Source organism: Mauremys reevesii, linkage group 9 (assembly GCF_016161935.1).
Source record: "Mauremys reevesii isolate NIE-2019 linkage group 9, ASM1616193v1, whole genome shotgun sequence".
Lineage (NCBI taxonomy): Eukaryota > Metazoa > Chordata > Testudines > Geoemydidae > Mauremys > Mauremys reevesii.
The window spans coordinates 49401925-49423467 of NC_052631.1; the positions used below are offsets into that span (position 1 = coordinate 49401925).

At 46.2% G+C, this 21543-nt stretch overlaps 1 protein-coding gene across 6 annotated transcripts in view; it reads left to right on the plus strand.

Annotated features, from left to right (window-relative positions):
- The first annotated feature begins 3702 nt into the window (after window positions 1–3702).
- Window positions 3703–21543, plus strand: part of MAP3K13 (mitogen-activated protein kinase kinase kinase 13) — a 144185-nt gene continuing 126344 nt past the window's right edge. For 2 of the 6 annotated variants that reach the window (XM_039488921.1, XM_039488922.1), the window contains exons 1-2: window positions 5421–5505; window positions 12553–12682. The gene's annotated coding sequence lies outside the window, so the exon portion shown is untranslated. Of the gene's footprint in view, window positions 3780–4949; window positions 5506–6072; window positions 6140–12552; window positions 12683–20738; window positions 20989–21543 lie in introns of those variants that run through there. The other 4 variants (XM_039488924.1, XM_039488923.1, XM_039488925.1 and 1 more) reach the window with 4 other exon arrangements.

A 21543-nucleotide genomic window follows, 5' to 3' on the forward strand; every position in this document is an offset into this window, starting at 1 on the left:
TCAGGAGCTGACCTTGGGGATGGGGAGCGGTCTACCAACTGGAACCACTTTCTTCATTCCCCGATAGGGATACCAAGCCTCCTCCCACTCATCCAGGATTCTTACCTGTATTACCTTGTATGAGCAGGGATGTCCCCAGGTGTTATCAGTTACAGGAGGCATTTGTAAACAAGCTTTGCTTGATCCTGGGGTGTCTGTCTCTTTTTTTTGGTTACATAACTGCACTCAAAAACAAAACAATGTAAAACTTTAAAGCCTACAAGTCCACTCAGTCCTACATCTTGTCCAGCCAATCACTAAGACAAACAAGTTTGTTTACATTTACAGGAGATAATGCTGCCCTCTTCTTATTTACAATGTCACTAGAAAGTGAGAACAGGTATTTGCATGGCACTTTTGTAGCTGGCATTGCAAGGTATTTACATGCCAGATATGCTAAACATTCATATACCCCTTCATGCTTCCATGCTGATGATGCTTGTTAAAAAAAAAACATATTAAATTTGTGACTGAACTCCTTGGGGCAGAATTGTATTCTCCTGGTCTGTTTTACCCGCATTCTGCCATATATTTCAAGTTATAGCAGTCTTAGATGATAACCCAGCACATGTTGTTCATTTTAAGAACACTTTCACTGCAAACTTGACAAAATGCAAAGGTACCAATATGAGATTTCTAAAGATAGCTACAGCACTCAACCCAAGGTCTAAGAATCTGAGAGGGACGAGGTGTGGAGTATGCTTTCAGTAGTCTTAAAAGAGCCACATTCCGATGTGGAAACTATAGAACCCGAACCACCAAAAAAGAAAATCAACCTTCTGCTGGTGGCATCTGACTCACGATGATGAAAATGAACGTGTTGATCCGTACTGCTTTGGATTGTTATCGAGTAGAATCCATCCTCTGCATGGACACATGTTCCCTGGAATGGTGGTTGAAGCCTGAAGGGACATATGAATCTTTAACTCATCTGGCACATAAATATCTTGTGATGCCAGCTACAACAATGCCATGAGAATGCCTGTTCTCATTTTCAAGTGATGATATAAACAAGTGGCAGCATTATCTCCTGCAAATATAAACAAACTTGTTTGTCTGAACGATTGGTTGAACAAGAAGTAGGACTGAGTGGACTTGCAGGCTCTAAAATTTTACATTGTTTTGTTTTTGAATGCAGTTTTTTTGGTACATAATTCTACATTTGTAAGTTCAACTTTCATGATAAAGAGATTTCACTATAGTACTGTACTTGTATTAGGTGAATTGAAAAATACTAGGACTTTCATCATTTACACTTCATTTCTCAATTTCTTCTGCATTGGGATGATCACTACTGCCTAAAGCCCAGTCTGTGTTGTTCTGTTTCAGATATTTTTCCCATCAAATTTGCTCCTTGCTGCAAACTAGGTTGCAATTGAGCTTTTCGCTTCCTATACTGAACTCCTGAAGGCTTCTTTGGGGGCATCTTTTATTTTCTATGGGGAAAACAGACAGCATTAGAGAGAGCAAATGTCTACGTTCCTCTGTCTTAGAAAGTCATTAAACATAAACATGGCAAAAGAAGTAACAACATTTCTTTTATATTGATAGGGGTTCAATAGATATCTGGCGTCTCATTAAATATGTTTATTAGTCACTACTTACACTTTTCAAGTCTTAAAACACAAGTACAATTACACAATAAAACTAGGTTCACAATATCGCAGCGGGGCTCTCGCTTCATTCTTATATAAAGGCATGGCAGACAACATTCTGGGAGGTTCAAGGAAAATGTAGTTTCTCAGAAAATCTGGAAAGTTCCATGAGATTCTACAAAGGTCCAGAACATTCTAGGAAGTTAGTGAAAAATGAATCCACACAGGAAATGCCCTGAGGCATTTTACTTCAAACATTCTATTTTCCCTTTTGTCGCTAACAACAAAAACAGCACTGAGAGCCTGGTGCGCACCCCCCCCCCCCAGCCAACCCTCCAAGCCAGGCACCCCAGGCGGTCACCTGCCCCTAAGTTTGGCCCTGGGCAGAGTAAGGGGCAGAGTGGAGCCAAGGCTGGGCTGGGGGCAGAGTGGGGCTGTGGCTGGGGCCAAAGCTGGGCTCAGTGAAGCTCCCTCTCCACCTCCCCAAACATTCCTCCACATCCCCTGGGAGGAATGCCCCACAGTTTGGGGACCACTGTGGCAGATAAACTGCAGAGTCCAGAGGAGAGCAACAAACATGATAAAAGGTTTAGAAAACCTGGCCTGTGAGGAAAGGGGGAAAGAAGTGGGCATGTTTAATGTAGAGACAGCTGAGGAGGACACACCAAGTCTTCAAATCCATTAAGGGCTGTTAGGAAGAGGATGGTGACTCACTGTTCTCCTAGGGTTGCCAGCTTTCTAATCTCACAAAACTGAACACCCTTGCCCTGCCCCTTCCCTGTGGCCCTGGCCCCACCCACTCCATCCCCCACCCTCACTCACTTTCACTGGGCTGGGGCAAGGGGTTGAGGTGTGGGAGGGGGTGAGGGCTCTGGGATAGGGCTGGAGATAAGAGGTTTGGGGTGCATGAGGGAGATCAGGGTTGTCGCAGGGGGTTGGGGTGCAGGCTCCAGGAGGGAGTTTGGTTGCAGGAGGGGGTTCTGACCTGGGGCAGGAGGTTAGGGTGCGGGAGGGAGTTCAGGATGCGGGCTCTGCCTGGGCGGCACTTACCTTAGGCAGCTCCCAGTTGGCAGTGCAGCAGGGCTAAGGAAGGCTCCTTGCCTGCCCTGGCTTTGCGCAGCTCCCGGAAGTAGCCGGCATGTTCAACTCCTAGGCCGAGGAGCCAGGGGGCTCTGTGTGCTGCCCGTAGGCACCGCCCCTGCAGCTCCCATTGACTTCGGTTCCTGGCATAGGCACCGACTTCCCCTTTGCCCAATGGGTGCTCGACCCCCATATCCCACTCCACGCCATGCCCCTGAACTGCCCTTATCCCATTCCTGGCCAATGAGAGCTGCAGAGTCGGGGGGGGGGGACAACTAAGAGGGGGGGGGACAATGCATGGAGCCCCTGTGGCCACCCCTGTGCCTAGAATAGGGTTACCATGCATCCGTATTTTCCTGGACATGTCCGACTTTTTGCTTCTTAAATCGCTGTCTGGGAGGAATTTTTTAATACCTAAAAACATCTGGAATTTTGCCACATTGGTCGGGACACCCTTTGTCCTGATATCGGGGACCGCTCACCTCACCGTGCGTATCAAAGTCCTGGGGCTGGCAGCACTTCCTGGGGCAGCTCCTGGTGCCTGCCCACCAGCAGAAGCCTGCAGTGTGGGCGGCCCCTAGGCACAGAGGCGGAGGGGGTCTCCACGTGCTGCACCGGCTCCCTCCTGCCCAATCAAAACTGCGGAGGCAGGGCTTGCAGGCGCTGGCAGCAGGCAGAGAGCCCTCCACCCTCCCTGACCTGACCCAACTCTAGGAGCCAGAGAGACCTGCTGGATGCTTCCTGGGAGCCGCCCCAGGTAAGCATCGCTGGGACTCCCTACCTCGCCCCCGGCAGGTCCCTCTGGCTCATCGGGTTGAGTGGGGGCGGAGGGCTCTCTGCGCGCTGTCGGCGCCTGCAAGCCCCGCTCCTGGGCTCTGGCAGCTCCTATTGGCACTTTTCCCGGCCAATGGGAGCCACGGAGCTCATGATTGTGGCGGGCGCAGCTCATGAAGACCTCTCAGCTGCTGCTGATCCTAGGAGCCAGAGGAACCTGCGGTAGAGGGGGCGAGTAGGTGAGCGAGGCAGGGTGAAGAGGTGAGCGGTGAGCCAGCAGCGGGTGGGCAGGTGAGTAGGCAAGCGGGGGCTGGGGTGGTGAAGAGGCGAGCAGCGAGGGACCCAGTGGCTGGCTGGCTGGTGTGTGAGGAGGGTGAAGAGGTGGGTGGCGAGCCAGCGGTGGGCGGGGAAGTGAGCGGCAAGGGAGCCAGTAGCGGGCGGGAGGATGAGGACTGTGACAAAGTGGGAATGTTCATAATGTTTTCTCTGAATACTGTGTGGGTGCCTCAGTTTCCCCTATGCAGTTCTTAAGTATCTAGGTGGTGGGAGAAGGGTGTGTGATTTTTGCAGAGCCCTAGAGGGCAGATGTGATGCTGGCTGGACAGAAAATGGCTGACACTCTGTCTCCTGGCAACTAATGACCTGGGCCCCTCCTCTACAAAGGTGCCAGCTGAAGGTGTTGGAGAACAAAGAGATCAGGTGACCTCCTAGCCTGAGAAAGAGATAAAGCCCAAAGGAGGAGGGGCTGGAGAGTTTTTCAGTTTGGGGCTGGCTGGGGACATGGAACGAGTGCAGATGTGGGTGTCTCGCTCACTGCCCCCCCAAATGGACCCACCTGAGGGGTCCTGTTCTCTGTACCTACAAGCTCTGTTTTAGATCGTGTTCCTGTCATCTAATAAACCTGTTTTACTGGCTGGCTAAGAGTCACGTCTGACTGCGAAGTTGGGGTGCAGGACCCTCTGGTTTCCCCAGGACTCCACCTGGGCGGATTCGCTGTGGGAAGCACATGGAGGGGCAGAGGATGCTGAAATTCCTAGAGCTGCCCCTGGGCCTGTCTTAGTCCTGTTGCGCCACCGACTGGACTTTAACGGGCCTGGTCAGCATTACCAACCAGAGCCGCCAGGATCCATTTTCGACCAGGCTTTCTGATTGAAAACCAGACACCTGGAAGCCCTATGTTCTCCATGCCTGCCAAGGCGTAAGCTGCAGTCCAGGAAAGTTAGGGTCAGTGCTAGGGACAGCCCTTCACGCTGAGGGAGCTGGGCTCTGGGCCAATCTCCCCAGGGAGGGCAGGCTCTGTGACTTGTGAGCGCAGGCTGGACAAACGCCCACCGGGGGGGTGAGAGGCAGCACTTCCGCCCATTTCTAGTTCCAGGGTCAGTTTCTGTCTCCGCCTGCAGCAGGGAGAACGTGGGCGCCCCACCCACATCCCACTCATCGCAACACCTGGCATCGCTGTTTAAGGCCCACTACCAAGAGCCCTTCAGCCAGGCAGGGTCTACGGGAAATGCGTGTGTGTGCGTGTGTGGGGGGGAGGACTCCCGACTCCCCTCTGCCCCCCCCCCAGTCTCTGGCAGGGGTGGAGCGGGGTTCCCTGAGGGGGCAGGGGGCTCCCTCCTCCTCACTATGAGTGGCTGACCCGCCGGCTGGGCCCTTTGAGGGAGCGCAGCGCGCGCCAGGAGCGGGGCCATGGCAGGGCTGGGATTGGAGGGGGAGCTGCGCACGTGACAGAGGCGAGCTGGGGAGCAACAGAACGGTGCAACTCCTTCCCCGCCTGCGGCGCGCGCGTCTGGATTCCCGAACCCCAGTGCGCACGCGCTTGGCTCAGCTGTTTCCCCAGCTGTCATGGAGCCGGCAGTGACGCTGCCAGCGTCGGGATGGCTTTGGTTGGGGGCAGTGCCTTGTTTTCCATGGAGGAAATGACGCGTTTGTTGACGCAGCAGGTAACGTAGCAGGTGGTAGCGGCGGGGCTGCAGTGGCTGGGTGCTCCCGGTGGGCGCGTGTAGCCCTCGGCTAGGTAATGTGGGGCGCCTACGCCAACGTCGGGAGCGGGTGTCTGGAGGGCGTGAGGGGGGGGCACAGTACCGCGGCGCGGGCATGTGGCGGGGGCGAGGGGGAGAGGGAGGAGGCGGAGCCAAGTGGGTGGGCGGGTGAAGCCGAGCAGGCAGGCTGTTGGGGTGTAATGTGGACTCAAGAGTCCCTCCCAGGGCAGTGGGTGGGAGAATGGGTTGGTGAGGGGTGTGTAGGGGTATCATCGGGACCAGTGGGGCAATGCCAGGAGAAACAGAGGCGGGAGCCTGGGAAAGACAGTGGCAAGGAGGCTGCAGCCTGCTGTAGAGTAGATGAGATTGATACAATGGCTGTATTGTTCCTAACATTTCAGAGCCATATGCTCCAACACTGCCTTTTATTTCTAGCCCCACCTGTTTTTCCAGCCACCCATCAATCCCTCACCCACCTATAGGGTGCCCAGACAGCAAGTGTGAAAAATTGGGACGGGGGGTGGAGGTGGAATAGGAGCCTATATAAGAAACAGACTCCAAAATTGGGACTGTCCCTATAAAATTGAGAGATCTGGTTACTCTACCCACCTACACCCTTTTCATTTCTCACCAAATGCAAGATACCCTGCGCTGAGAAAAAAGAAGCTGGTAGGCAATTGGAAGAAATGTTGAGTAGCTTTCCATTTCAGTCATCGTGCTGAATTTTGTCAGTAGTTCTGGAAGGGACTGTCATAGGCTACTAAGGGTATGTCTTCACTAGCAACGTTAAAGCGCTGCCGTGGCTGTGTAGCTGTGGCACCAGTGCCCTAAAAAAACCACTTTCATGAGGGGAGTAGCTACCAGCGGGTGCACTGTCTACACTGCCACTTTACAGCGCTGAAACTCCTGAGTGAGAAAGTTGCAGCGTTATAAAGTGGCAGTGTAGACAAAGCCTTAGTTACATCCTATATTAGTTACTGTATATAATAGACATAAGTTTTGAATTTCATACGTTGTCAAAGGCCTGGTCTACGCTGGGGGGGGGGTCGAACTAAGGTACGCGACTTCAGCTACGCGAATAGTGTAGCTGAAGTCGAACTACCTTAGTTCGAACTGCCTACCTGTCCAGACGCCGCGGGATCGAAGTCCGCGGCTCCCCCGTTGACTCTGCCACCGCCTTTTGCGGTGGTGGAGTTCCGGAGTTGACGGGAGCGCGTTCGGAGTTCGAACTATCGCGTCTAGATTAGACGTGATAGTTCGAACTCCAAGAAGTCGAACTCTACGCGTCGACCCGGCGGGTAAGTATAGACCTACCCAAAGAGAGAATGTATTCTCCTGGGGACTCACTAGGCCTTTAGCCAAAGTGAATTATTTGGCTTAATTTCTGAACTGAGACAAAGTCCTGAAACTTAAAATCTCTTGGTAATATGAGGATATATACAAATATTTTTAAAAGGAGGTTATAGGCCAAGACCCTTTTCTCTTATCCTAATTAACACAGGTTAGTGTTTGTGGTCCCAGATTAGGTTAAACAGATTTTGAGACACTTGATTTGTTTCAGTTTTTCCTCATGGCATTACTACAGTGCAATTTTAAAGTTTTTGGGTGCCTTAAATGTTCATTTCTTACATTAACATTTCTTTTTTGTCTAATCTTAACTCGTTTTAGGATAATTACAGCATCCCTGTAATGTTCTTTAATTTAAGTTACTGATATATACTGTTAATCTTAACTCCATTTTAATGTAGTTATTTTTGGCTGGGAATTTCCTTCATTATTTTAAATTATGAAAACTTAATATGTGACTCCTAAACAAAAAACCAAAGAGAATGCTGCCATGCAATATTTCTAATGATTTGGAGATATGAAATATCAGTCTTAAATTATTAAGCTTTAACTTTTAATGGGAAAGCCACTGGTGGCACAAAACAGGGAGAGTGCACTGGCCAATTTATCTGGCTTACAGCTGCTTTCAATTACTGGAGCAATGCAAAGGACCCAAAGTGAGTCTGGTCCTTACTTTTCAATTGATTTAGTGATCTATGTTAGTGAGACTGGTACTGTGTGAAGTTGGGGCAGGGAGAGCCCAGTCCCAGAATCACAGTGTGTCTCTGGTTTAAGGTATCCCCCTGTGCCCCAGAATCAGTTCTCCCAGCAGTGCTGCTTTAATATGCTGTGGAGCTGAGGCAGTAATACCATGATGATAGTATTGATGTCTAAACTAGCATGCAGCTATGGAATCTTTAACGAGAAGTCACAGTTGGGTCAGTTTATCTACCAGTGGGAACTCTTGATTAATCTTGATCATACCACTGCTCATTACAACCAATAGAACTGTTGTTAATAACTTAGTGTAATTGAAACTTACCTGGGAGATTTCAGCTAGTAGTAATTATATGAAAACTTTGAAGTGTGTCTGTTTTAATATATTTGAGACAAAGAAAATCCTGACACAGGATGCTAAATTTGTTAAAGAGCCCATCTTTTAATTAATTAATTAATAATTCATAAATTAGTTCATAAGCTAAGATTTCCTTGTCAACTCGTAGAACATTTATTTGTACTAGGGCTGTTGATTAATGGCAGTTAACTCACGCGAATAACTAAAAAAAAATTAATTGCGATTAATTGCACTGCTAAACAATAGAATATCAACTGAAATTTATTAACTACAGTATTTTGGATGGTTTTTCTACATTTTCAAATATATCTATTTTAATTACAACACAGAATACAAACTGTACAGTGCTCACTTTATATTATTTTTATTACAAATATTTGCACTGTAAAAGTGATAAAATAAATAGTTTTTGTTACAATGTTTTGTTTTTGAGTGCAGTTATGTAAAACTTTAGAGCCTACAAGTCCACTCAGTTCTACTTCTTGTTCAGCGAATCACTAAGAGGAATAACTTTCTTTACATTTACGGAAGATAATGGTGCCCACTTCTTAATTACAATGTCACCTGAAAGTGAGAACAGGCATTCACATGGCACTGTTGTAGCTGGCGTCACAAGATATTTATGTGCCAGATACGCTAAAGATTCATATGCCTCTTCATGCTTCGTCTATCGTTCCAGAGGACATGCTTCCATGATGATGATACTTGTTAAAAAAAGCATGCAGTAATTAAATTTGTGACTGAACTCCTTAGGGGAGAATTGTGTGTCTCCTGCTCTGTTTTACCTGCATTCTGCCATATATTTCATGTTATAGCAGTCTCGGATGATGACCCAGCACATGTTGTTCATTTTAAGAACACTTTCACTGCAAATTTGACAAAATGCAAAGAAGATACCAATGTGAAATTTCTAAAGATAGCTACAGTACTCAACCTAAGATTTAAGAATCTGAAGTGCCTTCCAAAATCTGAGAGGGACGAGGTGTGGTGCATGCTTTTAGAAATCTTAAAAGAGCAACACACTGATGCGGAAACTACAAAACCCAAACCACCAAAAAAGAAAATCAACCTTCTGCTGGTGACATCTGACTCATGATGATGAAAATGAACATGCATCGGTCTACACTGCTCTTGATGGCTATCAAGCAGAACCCATCATCAGCATGGACGCATGTCCCCTGGAATGGTGGTTGAAGCATGAAGGGACATATGAACCTTTAGTGCATCTGTCATGTAAATATCTTGTGACCCTAGCTACAACAGTGCCATACAAATGCCTGTTCTCACTTTCAGGTGACATTGTAAACAAGAAGCAGGCAGCATTATCTCCCCTAAATGTAAACAAACTTGTTTGTCTGAGTGATTGGCTGAACAGGAAGTAGGACTGATTGGACTTGTAGGCGCTAAAGTTTTATGTTTTGATTTTTGAATGCAGGTTTTTTGTACATAATTCTACAATTGTAAATTCAACTTTCATGATAAAGAGATTGGACTACAGTACTTTTATTAGGTGAGCTGAAAAATACTATTTTGTTTTTTACAGTGCAAATATTTGTATTCTGTATTGTAATTGAAATCAATATATTTGAAAATGTAGAAAGTGTCCAAAATATTTAAATAAATGGCATTCTATTGTACTTTAACAGCACGATTAATCATGATAAATTTTTTTAATCACTTGACAGCCCCAATTTAAATATTTTGGATGTTTTCTAATGATTTCAATTACAACACAGAATACAAAGTGTACAGTGCTCACTTTATTTTTGCTGACAAAAAGATGGACATCCTGATTTAAGGTCCAGTGGCAGTACCCTAGTGCCTAGGTTGGGGGAACGGAGAGAAACAATATTTTATGGCAGATTGCATTGATATTTATTTTGTGTCCGTTACACGTGGGCCAAAAAATAAAATAAAAATTAGTATAAGCTCTGACTCACTCAGAAGCTTTTTGCATCTGGGTTTCCTCTTTTGATGCTCATGTATTTACAATTAGAAGGTGGCTCTGGGTACAATGGGTCACCCTCATCTGTTACAAATTGATGTGTCCAGTTTATGGCAGAAGGGTGGTCTTGTTTTAAGCATAAGACTGTGTGTTGGAAGGTCTGGACTTTATTCAGTCACTTCCACGAGCTTCCTGGAATCTTGAAACCATTTTAATCTCTATTCCTCAGTTTTTCCATCTGTAAAATGGAGATAAATGACCTAAAGAGACTTAATTCATTAATGTTTAGAAAATGCTTTGTCGCTGTGTAGAAGGGCTGGGAGGTGGTGGTGGGTTAGGTTTTTTGTTTTCCAATGCACTTCACCACCCTTCCTATTTTTCAGCAGTCTGATTTGTGAGCTCAGTACCATAACGTGGTGTTCATTTCTATATATCTTTATGGCCAAATTCTGCTCTCAGATATGCAGGCGCAACTCCAGGTGAAATTTGTGAGTTTTGTTTGGGTATCTGAGGTCAGGATTTAGCACTTGGATTGTGACTTCTTCGTAGAGTTCAGGGGCTTAATCCGAGAGTTTTTCTTGGCTTCTTTGTGTAATGCCGATGGCCATTGTTGAAGGCCTGTTTAAACTATAAAGCTACCAAGTTTAAAAGTAACCTGCAAAAACATGTGAGAACTGAGGTTTGTACTTTCTCAGCCCTTAATTGAATAAGTACAGGGACTGAAACCGTCACAGAGATTTTTCCTGAACTGTTGATCAAGGATTTGAACTAAAAAGGTATAAATACCTATATTTTAAGACCATTTTCTGATCATCTAGTCCTGTGGCTCTCAAACTTTTTGTATTGGTGATACCTTTCATACAGCAAACTTCTGAATGCAGCCCCCCTTATAAACTAAAACCAGGGGTTTTTAATTTTATTTAATTTAACAGGGACTCAGGCTGCCAGCTCCACTCCTGGCAGGACTGACACTTTGTGACCCCCAGGGGGATTGCAATCCCCAGTTTGAGAACTCTTGATCTAGACTTATCACCTCCATAACATAGAATAAAAACAGAGTTTTAAACAGTCTGACTAAAAATCCTTTCCCTTCTCAGTCACACTTAGGTTATATGCACTTTTGGTACTTGTGATGTGATAATGCAAGTTTTTCTGTTGCCTTTAGAGTCTTCCAGGAAAGTCGGGGTAGCATGAGCTGAATTTCTAGTGTAAAAATACAGGCAAAAGGGGGGAAAAATTGTCTGTGGTAGAGTGGAGGAAGGGTATGGAAATAGCCTCTCAGTCTCCTTTACACATAATAAACAAGGAAACACAATTTAAACCTTTAAACACCTTTAATCAAGGCCCTGTGTATTCCATGATTCTGCCATTGCAGAATTCACCCCTTGCTGCAGAATTATGCTCTAGAATTTCCACTTTAAATGTAAATAATATTTCTAGCCTTCTGGCTGCAAAGAGAACCTTGAAAATTTTAACTGAATTACAGATATACTCCTGAGTTTCCATGTAGCCTGAACCATCAGGTGTCAACTGCCCTTTTTATTAAAGGGTTGTTAACTCTGAAACTTAAAAATGACAGCTGCATGTTGAAAACTGAAACTGTGGGGACAGTATAAAATGAAACTAAATATCACAGAGGTTGCTGCACTGACTCTATTTATTTTTTATATTTAATGCATTAAGATTCTCCGTTAAATATGTACCTGAATCTTCTTCAGAACTCCTAGCAGCAGCAACCGGAGAATGTAGGGACCTTGCTTTAGAAAGTAGATCCATTTTACTGTGAAGTGAATGAGGTCTTGCTCTGAGTAGCCTGGCCAGTCACAGCTGTAGCATGGTTTGGGTCAGCTTGTGCAGATAGAGACAAATGTTATTACCATATTAAAACAGTGCATTAGCCCTGGTGAAGACCCAGTCTGAAACGTGGTGTATAGCTTTTTAAACAACTGTCTGTAGCACAATTTAGCCTCATCCAAACAAATGCCATGCTTTAACTTGGTTTTGGCACAGCCAAATTAAATTACTGTCAAACTAGGTTGTTAGGCCCATTTTGTAGGCAGTTCTGTGAATGTGTTCCTTCTCAGTGACATTCAGTACTCTTAGTGTGCGTGGAGGCTGTTTTGCTATTGAGAGCCTTGTCATAGTTTCTTAGCACTATATATGCTATAACTTTGTTGTCCCATTCATGCTACAAACAAAACACAATCATCGTGTAGCATGGATGGAATTAGCATGGTCTAGGTTTACGTGCTGGCATGGTTAGAATAGTCTCTGAGACCTTGGGAAAATCAAATGCCACAGAACTACACGACAGTTTTTTTTTCAGCAGTGCATGAAATCGCAATGTCCAAAATTAAAAACCTAAAGCCATGTAAATGTAAACAAATAAAGTGAGAGGGAGCATGGGCTAGGAGTCTTGAGACTAATGTTCGGTTCCTGGCTTTGCCACTGAACTGCTGTGTGACCTTGGGGAAGTGCCTTCACCTGTCTTTTACTAATAGTTGCACAGCACCTAATGCAATGGGTCCCTGAGCTCGGTTGATGTTATGATATCATGTTAACAGAAAACCTCTTCTTGCTGAAGCAGAACCGTGGTTCTGAGGAGAATAGTTGTTCACTTTGATTTGATTTTAGATGAACTTTTATGGAGCCATCAGTAAACAGGAAAAGTGCAATATGTATGTAACTGTGTGCACTTTATTGGAGATATGTACATTAAATTGGCATTCTTTTCAGATCTCCAGAATACCGATTTCTGTGAGGAGCACCAAACAGATCAAATTAACAGAAACACATGGACCATTAAGTCTTCCAAAAATGAGCAAATTCATACCTTTCTACTGGAACCCAGAGTGTCTTGAAAAAGGTAAGGAGTTAATTTTGTTTGCTCTCTATGGCAGGTGAGGTCTTCAACATTTTAGGGTCTTGATCATGCAGAGTGATTAGGGTAGGTAGACCTTTACATCAGCGCAGAATACCTTTTGGCTTTTTGAAGGAGTGCATGTTGAAGACAAATATGGACTTAGGATCCCCTATTTTGAAAATCTTAGCCAGCATTCTTCACTTCCTGTCTTCTAAATGTTTGCATGTTACTTAAACAGTGGCAACATCTTGCCTAAGAAATAGCTGTGTGTTAGTGATGGATAAAGACTTACAGCTCATTGGGATCTGTGGCAGGGCACTGCTGGAGGAGCCTCAATCAGCTCCTGCCACTCCAGTCCCCATCAAGGGAAATGGATTAGGGCTGGGTAAATAGCCTAGGTTTGCATAATCACTGACTGCACCTGCCAGCCTCAGTAGACAGGAGCTATAAGGCTGGGAGGAAGTGACTGGAAGGGGGGCGGAGACCAGGAGGGTTGGGAGGCTCAGGGGGAGGTTTGTGTTAGGCCATGCTATTGTAAATAGTAGGAAACTGGTGGTGGGAAACGGCCACAAATAAAGAGCATAGATGTTGCACCAGCTTGGAGCCTCCCTGAGTCTGGGAGGGCCAAAGGGTTGGATATGCAGGGGCGCAACGGGCACCCTGTTACAGGATCTTTCAGACTGAATGCTGTTAAATAAATGTTAGCTTTGTCCCCCATCCTCTGGTCGTGTAGTATTATGAAGGGCTTTGAGCTCTGCCGATGAAAAATACTATGTAAATGCTAAGCATTTTCATTTATTATTTAATTCTTGTCTCTGTGAGGCTACTATTGTTTGAGGAGGGGACCAGGATCAGTGCTAGCCTGTTTGCTTCCTTGACCCTGATCTATTTGTTATTTCAGGTCACATTGAGCCGTGGCCACATCTTCATTCTCCCCCTTGCTAGTGTTAGGGAAAGCAGGGCTAGGAACATCACTCCCTGTTCTGGGAGGCATAGGAGTTGGACCTTCATTGCCACATAAATCAGAGGGAGTTGTTTGAAGCTTGCTTCTTCTCTCTCTGCCCTACCTTCTGCAGAGGCCAGGGTGGTGGTGCTTTTCCCCCCAGAATCGTTGTGAGTGACGGGTGTTTCAAATGTCACTGGGTCTCAGTTGAGGGGAGGAGGGAGTCATCTCAAAAGTGCCCTGTAGCTATGTCTGGTGTGAGAAGCCATTGGATATATTTAGACCCCATGCTAAGTTCACAGCTCAGCATTTCCTAGTCCGATTGGGCGACCTGAGTGCCAATGCTCCATTGTGCTGCCCAGCCTGGAATTCTTGATCTTTTTTTCACCTCATGGTATTGAAGTTCCTCAAGGGACTTTTATACACACTTGTCCACCAGTCAGAAAACCTGCTCCTGCTGGGGACTGGTCCTCCTGAAGCTCATGGAACCTCTGTTTGAGCCTCTCTTGGATGTTCCTTTCCCCACTCTGAAGTTGGTCTTCCTGGTGGCTGACACTTCAGCCACAAGAGTGAGTGAACTTCTGGTGCTTATGGCCCAATCCCCTATATGACATTCCACAAGGACAAGGTGGTGCTAAGATCTCACCTGAAGTTCACAACTAAGGTGGTCTTGGAATTTCATTTGAGCCAGTCAGTCTGCCTGTCTTGTTACTGAAACCACACTAGATGCTGGGAGAAAAGAAGCTATAGCTCTTGGTGTTACCAGGACTTTGCTTTTTATTATATTGACAGGACCAAACCGGTTAGAATATTGTCCTTTCTTTTTATTGCCACAACTAGATGTTCTAAAGGTCCATGCATCTCGCTGTAGAGAACATGGAAATGGGTAACGCAGCATATCTCGCTGTGTGCCTGGCATGCTGCATCCACTGAATATCACTCCACCAGAGCTCAAGCAACATCCTCTGCCTGCTTCAGGAATGTGCCAATATCAGAAATCTGTAATGTGAAGAAACCCACTGATCTTAGTCAAACACCATGCCTTGGACTTAGCTACTAGGTCAGATGCCACATTCACGAGAGCTGTACTTCAGTTACTGTTTGATGCAGCTGGAATGCTTCATTTCCTGCCATCCTGAGAGGATGCTGCCTTCCAGTCACTTACAGTGGGCTCCACAATCACTCATGCTGAAAGAGGAAAAAATGTTGACTTACCCTCTGCAGTAACTGTGGTTCTTAGAGATATTGTAGTCAGTGTGGATCCCATGTCCCACCTCAATCCCTGAGCCCTCAGCTACCATGGGTTTCAAATTGCAAGGGAACTGAGGGAGGGTCACAGGTGCCCTGCTGGTACATGCACCTATAGTGCAAACCACAATGATGACAGCATCTCAAAGAACCACAGTTTTACTGTAGTACAAGTAGAGCGTCTTGTCTGTCACAGAGGTCACGGATTCCATGACTTCTGCAGCAGCCAGTGTGGCTGACCCCAAGGCTGCCCAAGCAGCTGGTTCCGGAGCCAGCTGCTCAGGCAGCCCCGGGGACAGCCACACCTGCTGCTGCTAGAGCGGCTCTGCAGCCAGCTGCTTGGGCGGTCTCACAGCCAGCCACACAGGCTGCTGTTCTGGTGGCCCCGGGGAGCTGGCTCCGGGGACCACCAGAGCAGCTGACAGTGGTGCTGACCCTGGGGCAACCCCCCCCCTAGCGGTGGCCGGAGCATTGCCACCCTGCCCCCCCTCCTCCGTGGAGCACCCCAACTTTTGACAGCACCTGTTGTTCCCCCCGGGGTGCCCTTCCTCCCATGGATGCCCTTCCCCTCCCCCCCGGGGCACCCTCCCCCTCATGCCAGTCGTGGCTCCCCCCATCCCCGGCACTCCCTCCCTGCCCCAAGGCGGTCCCCCCGGGATCCCCCTTAGGTGGGGCTGGAGCAGCAACAGGCCCCCATGAGGTCCCTCCCCTGCAGCGGGGCCCCGGCTTTCCCCCTGCAGCTCTCCCTCTCCCACCTCCCCCAGCCCCAAGATTCAATCATGGACAGGTCATGGGGCCCTGATTTTTTTTTTTTTCCTGTGACCTGTCCATGGCTTTTACTAAAAATACCCAATTAAATTGTAGCCTTAAGTATAAGTTTTAACCTTTTTGGTCCCCTCACTCCCAACCACCACTTGTGTATTGCCATACAAACAGAAGCAAAGGAATATATACTTAAGTGCAGTACTGTTACTGTTGAACTTTGCCTCTGCTGGAATTCCCCTGTTATTTCAGAAATATCTATTTGTGGGGTTTCAGTAGAACCTGGTTTCATGTGACATAATCATTGAGGCATATCAGCCACTGCGTATCTGTGTACCTTGACCTTTGGATTTTTTTGCCCAGGGGATGCACAAATACAGTAACTCACAGCAAGTATTTAAAAAATGAGACTGAGTCATGTTTACAGAAAAGTCTTTGTATGGATATATTTTTTGTAGTGAGAGCTTGTGGTGAAGAACTGGAAATAAAACTGTATCCATTGTTGGCTGTAGTATTTTTGAGTTCTCTGAATGAAAAAATGGCCAACTACTTCTTGTATTGTGTCTCCACTCTTGTAAAGTGTGTGCTCAAATAAATAAGAGGTTTTTTGGTTCTCAGAGTTGTGGGGGGAAAAAATATGAAATGTTGTTCCCAACACAACAATGCCAGTTGTTAAAGTTAAACTTAAAGTTGCATAAGTGTTCTCATTTTAAAAGTGTCTTTCACTTGTGTGTAGCTTTCAAAAGTTTTTTACCATTTGTGTTTAATATTGGCCATGTTTTCTCTCAGTCTGTGTGACTTCTTGATGGCTTTGGGCTAGCCACTGCCTCAGTTTCCCCTTCTTGGGCTCCTGATAACTTCAGCATTGGCTTTAATGTGTTGAGTGACACCTTCTTGTGGGGGCTGGTTTATTAACAAAGTTCAAAAGAAAATGCAAGAACTCCTCCCAGCCTTCCTAGCTGCCTCACAACCCTTGGTGCACGGTTCTTAGTCCTGTCCCTGCTGAGGCTTTCTACTAAGCAGACCCGCTCTCTATCAAGTAGCAGTTCCTAATAGGGCTTCCTACCTGGAGTCTCCTCTCTCTTATCTCTGGCTCTCCACAGGCTTCCCTCTTTTCACCTCAAAAGGCCTGATTTAGCCACATGAACTTCTTGTAACTTAGCTCATTCTCTCTGCCTGTAATTGTGTTACAGGTAGGGCTGGACTCATCTCCCCTTAAAGAGGCCAGCCTCCCTGTGCACTGTGCCTTTTGGTTTTGGGTGACAATCTCATTTGATTTGGCTCAATTTTGTAAGGCTTTATAAGACATCCTTGGTGCACATGCCATGATTTCTATTCGTAACAAGTATCTTACTAACTACAACAGTGTTCCAATCTGCACTCCGCCTACAAGCTCAAGGTAGCCCAGTGAAAATTCTTTTTATTGTGCATGACCATGTGTATGGAGTTTGAGCTGTGAGGGTGTTCATGGAACTAGGCAGGATGCTGATTGAGAGCACTGAAGGGAGGTTATAATGGAAGCATTTAGGCCTCTTTATAACTTCCATTACACACTCCAGCTGGAAGTTCATATCTGTATATTTCTATTAAAATTCTTTGCTAGAAGAACAATGAGGTTGGCGAGTTAAGTGTGCACTGTTCTGGAAACGTCAGTCTTAATGGTATAGGCATAACTGACCCATTGTGCATATGAATTATTATACAGTCTCTAAAGACATGATTCCATACCATTTTTCCCGCAGGACGCCTGCCTCTTTGGGCTGCTTGGACAGTGAATGAAACTGGGTTATGTACTGACTAAATCCCTTCTTCATTCAGTAGAGTTGATTGGCATCCTGTGAGTGATGCAAAGACCACATATTGATCAGTGATGATAAAATACTGAATGGGAGCTACATTCATTGAGTACCATCCTACCTATGCAGGGAATAAGACATGGTTCCTGTGTGGAAAATGGCATGTGCTCATGTATTTTGAGACTGTATTGTAATGCATATGTGTACAGGGCAGAGGTGAACATTAATATCCCCATTAACTTGGCATTTCCTGTCTATTGGGTAGCATGCCAGGCCATGATTTGTCAGCTGCTCCTCTCTAGACACCTGTTTTCCTCATCTGCCATCTTTCTCTGGAGGGCTGTGATCATCAGGGGCGGCTCTAGACATTTCGCCGCCCCAAGCAGGGCGGCATGCTGCGGGGGGCGCTCTGCCGGTCGCCGGTCCCACGGTTCTGGTGGACCTCCCGCAGGCGTGCCTGCAGAGGGTCCGTTGGTCCCGCGGCTCCACCGAAGCTGCGCGGGACCAGCGGACCCTCCGCAGGCACGCCTGTGGGAGGTCCACTGGAGCCGCCTGCCGCCCTCCCGGCGACCGGCAGAGCGCCCCCCCCGGCGGCATGCCGCCCCAAGCATGTGCTTGGCGTGCTGGGGTCTGGAGCCGCCCCTGGTGATCATCAACAGATTGTATAAAGAAAGTTGCTATGTGACACCAAGAGTGCTAGGAAATCAAAACACTATTTTTTTGACACTGTTGGAAAAGTCAGAGCTGCACCACGGACGACTAGCATCCCACTGCATTGGTGGTGACAGGTACATAGGCTTTGCAAGTGGTTCTCGCCATCAGTGCTGAAAAGGAATCTAAACCAAAGCTTCTAGATAGGTGTGTTTAATGGCCAAATTAACCATTTAATTGCTCCTTTGAAGGTTGATTTTAGTTGTCCTGGTTAAGAGGTTGTGTTTATCACATTTGCGCAATCTCCTTTTAGTGTTCTGAGGGGAGATCAGTATTACCATTACTCCTTATACTTGATTGCATATAGGCAGTGCACTCCCTGCTTCTGAGCAAGCACATCACGATGTACTTATCTGTACTTCACAATTTGCCAGGTTGTTCTTTACGTGAGTTAAAAGCTTAAGCCTCTTAATGAGCTAAACTTGTTATGTGGAGAGTTTCCAGTATGCTGGACAGGTTTAAATAGGCTCAGTAGAGTTTGTAGCCAGTCACTTTGAAAATTGCTAAGACATTCCTCTTAGGCTCTTGCATTGTGAGCTAACCTACGCTTTTCCAGTTTGAACTGACAAGCAAGTGTCAGAACAGTAGTTTGTAGTACTGAGTGAACTAGAAGCCACTATCCTAATAGATTAATAAAACTATACTTATAGCAGGAATAGGTGAGTTAGAGCTGCTTGAGTTTTATTTAAAGTCAAGAGGGAGAGTGTGTGACCCTTCCCTTTAATCAGCCGATTGGCAAGTATTACTTAAACAGGAAGTGACATGGGGACGAGAAAGCCCCTGGCCTTTTAAATGCAGAGTTGTCCGCTTCTGGTGGCAGAGCAGGAGTGGGTGCAAGAGGGAAAGCTGCTCCAAGTGGGCTTCTGCTCTGTCTTCAGGTACATGATAGTGGTGCATTTGTTTTCGATTGGGGCAATGGGTTAGTTTCTAGGCATGTACATTGTTTTTGTTTTCCTGTTTAAAGCCCTTTTAAGACTGTTGTTAATGCGGAATCGCTTGTGTGGACCCCAAAAATGTTGTCTGTGGAACTGATTTCTGCAAGCTTCAGCATCTCACTCTGCCCCTTCCATTAAAGGGAAAGAGTCTGGGAGGCCCTGCAGGGGTTAGTTCAAAAACCCTTGTTACATATTAGACAGTTGTGTGTGCCCTGGGGTTCACATAGAGTGTGATAGAGGTCTATAAAATCATGACTGGTGTGGAGAAAGTAAATAAGGAAGTGTGTTTTACTCCTTCTCATAACACAAGAACGAGGGATCACCAAATGAAATTAATAGGCAGCAGGTTTAAAACAAACAAAAGGAAATATTTCTTCACACAACGCACAGTCAGCCTGTGGAACTCTTTGCCAGAGGATGTTGTGAAGGCCAAGACTATAACAGGGTTCAAAAGAGAACTAGATAAGCTCATGGAGGATAGGTCCATCAATGACTATTAGCCATGATGGGCAGGGATACCCATCCCTAGCCTCTGTGTGCTAGAAGCTGGGAATGGACGACAGGGATGGATCATTTGATGATTTCCTGTTCTATTCATTCCCTCTGAAGCACCTGGTGTTGGCCACTGTCAGAAGATAGGATACTGAGCTAGATGGACCTTTGGTCTAACCCAGTATGACTGTTCTTATCTTATGTTCACTGGCTCACTCCTGCTGGAGCAATACAAAGGGCCAAACTCTCAAAGCATCTGAAATGTAAAACTTCCTTATAATTTACCTTTTTCTCTGTAAGCGTATAGTCTTTTTGACGGAAATTCCCTCCTATACAGTTCCTGAGATGGTATTAATCAAGGTGTTAATTTTCCTTATTGTGTGGGGGGTGGCGGGAGACAAGTGTTTTGATTGTCATTTTTGGGTGACTCTTGATAAAGTTCAATCCTGTTTCTTATGAATTTGTTTTTAAGACAAGGCAAAACTGGAGGAGAGGAAAGAAAGTGCAACAGATGTCTGTTTCTTGTTCAGCTGCTGGGAAACAACAAGCACAGCATATGGTCTTATTAGCCCTTCAGCACTTGGCAAAACTTTTACCAGTATCAGGCTGCTTGAGGCACTATTCAGAGCTTTCTTTTTCATTACAGCAGTGTTACAAGGATGGGTTTATCTTGGCTGGCTAAGACAGACTTTTACTAGATAGACAGCAAAAAAGAAACAGAAGAAGTACAATAGGGAAGTTAAAATCACCCTAGGGAAGGGCTGGCAGCAGTTTCACATGCCAGGTGTTGTTCAGGATTCATTCAAACCTAATAGATGGGGGTGATTATCATCTGGCTCCTTCTCCTCTAGTCAGGACGTCTTTCAGGATCATGCCCAGTGGTGTGATGGTACATTCCTTGGTCACAGCAGTTGGTGTTGATAGCAGTGGTGATGAAGTTCACTTCCTCTCCTTCAATTTAGATCCTTTTAACTATCCAGTCCCCAATCAAGTTGCTAAGTCCCCCCCCACCCCAATTCAGGAAAAGCCATGTCTAGAAAGGGGTAGCAATATCAGCCATCAAAAATATTTATTATTTGTATTGTCATAGTCCCAGGAGCCCTAGACATGGACCAAGACCCCATTGTGCAAACACAGAACAAAAAGAATTTTGCCAAAGAATGCAAACGAATTTGCATTCTAAGTATAAGGCAAGAAACAACAGATGGATACAGGCAGATGGACTGGGAGCAGAAAACGACGACGGGACACTATTGGTTAGCATGACAGGCTGTCTCTCTGCACATCAGTGGCCTAATCATTCTCAAGTTTTTTGGAGGCAACTGAAGAAAGATACTGAAGTGGATTTGCAGATGTTTACGGGGAGCTTCTTTCAAGCCTGCAGGATAACAAGAAGCTGGCATCATTGGCTGACTGGATGGGGTAGTCAACATCTTGATGATGAGTAACATGTGGTTTGGCCATGAAAAGCCTTGATAGTGAGGAAAAATAGCTTGTGTTTGATGCAGTAGAGAAGAGGGAGCCAGTGCAGAGATGCAGGGACAGGGGGGACATGGCCAAAGTGATGGGCTAGGAAAATGATACTTGCACCAACATTCTGAATGGATATGAGCAGGCAAGATTGCATTTGTCAAGGCCAGAGAGAATATTGCTGTAGTAACTGAGCTGTGAGATGATGAGAGCCTGGACGAGAGTTAGCTGTGTGGCGGGATAAGAGACTGTATCTTAGAGATATTATTCAGAAAGAATCTGCAAACATTAGATTTACCCTCTGGGCCGGCTCCAGGCACCAGCTTATCAAGCAGGTGCTTGGGGCGGCAACTCCGGAGCGGGGCGGCACTTTCAGGTATTCCGCGGCAATTCGTCGGAGGGTCCCTCACTCCTGCTTGGAGCAAAGGACCTCCCGCTGAATTGCCGCAGATCGCGATTGCGGCTTTTTTTTTTTTTTTCCCCCTGCTTGGGACGGCAAAACCCCTG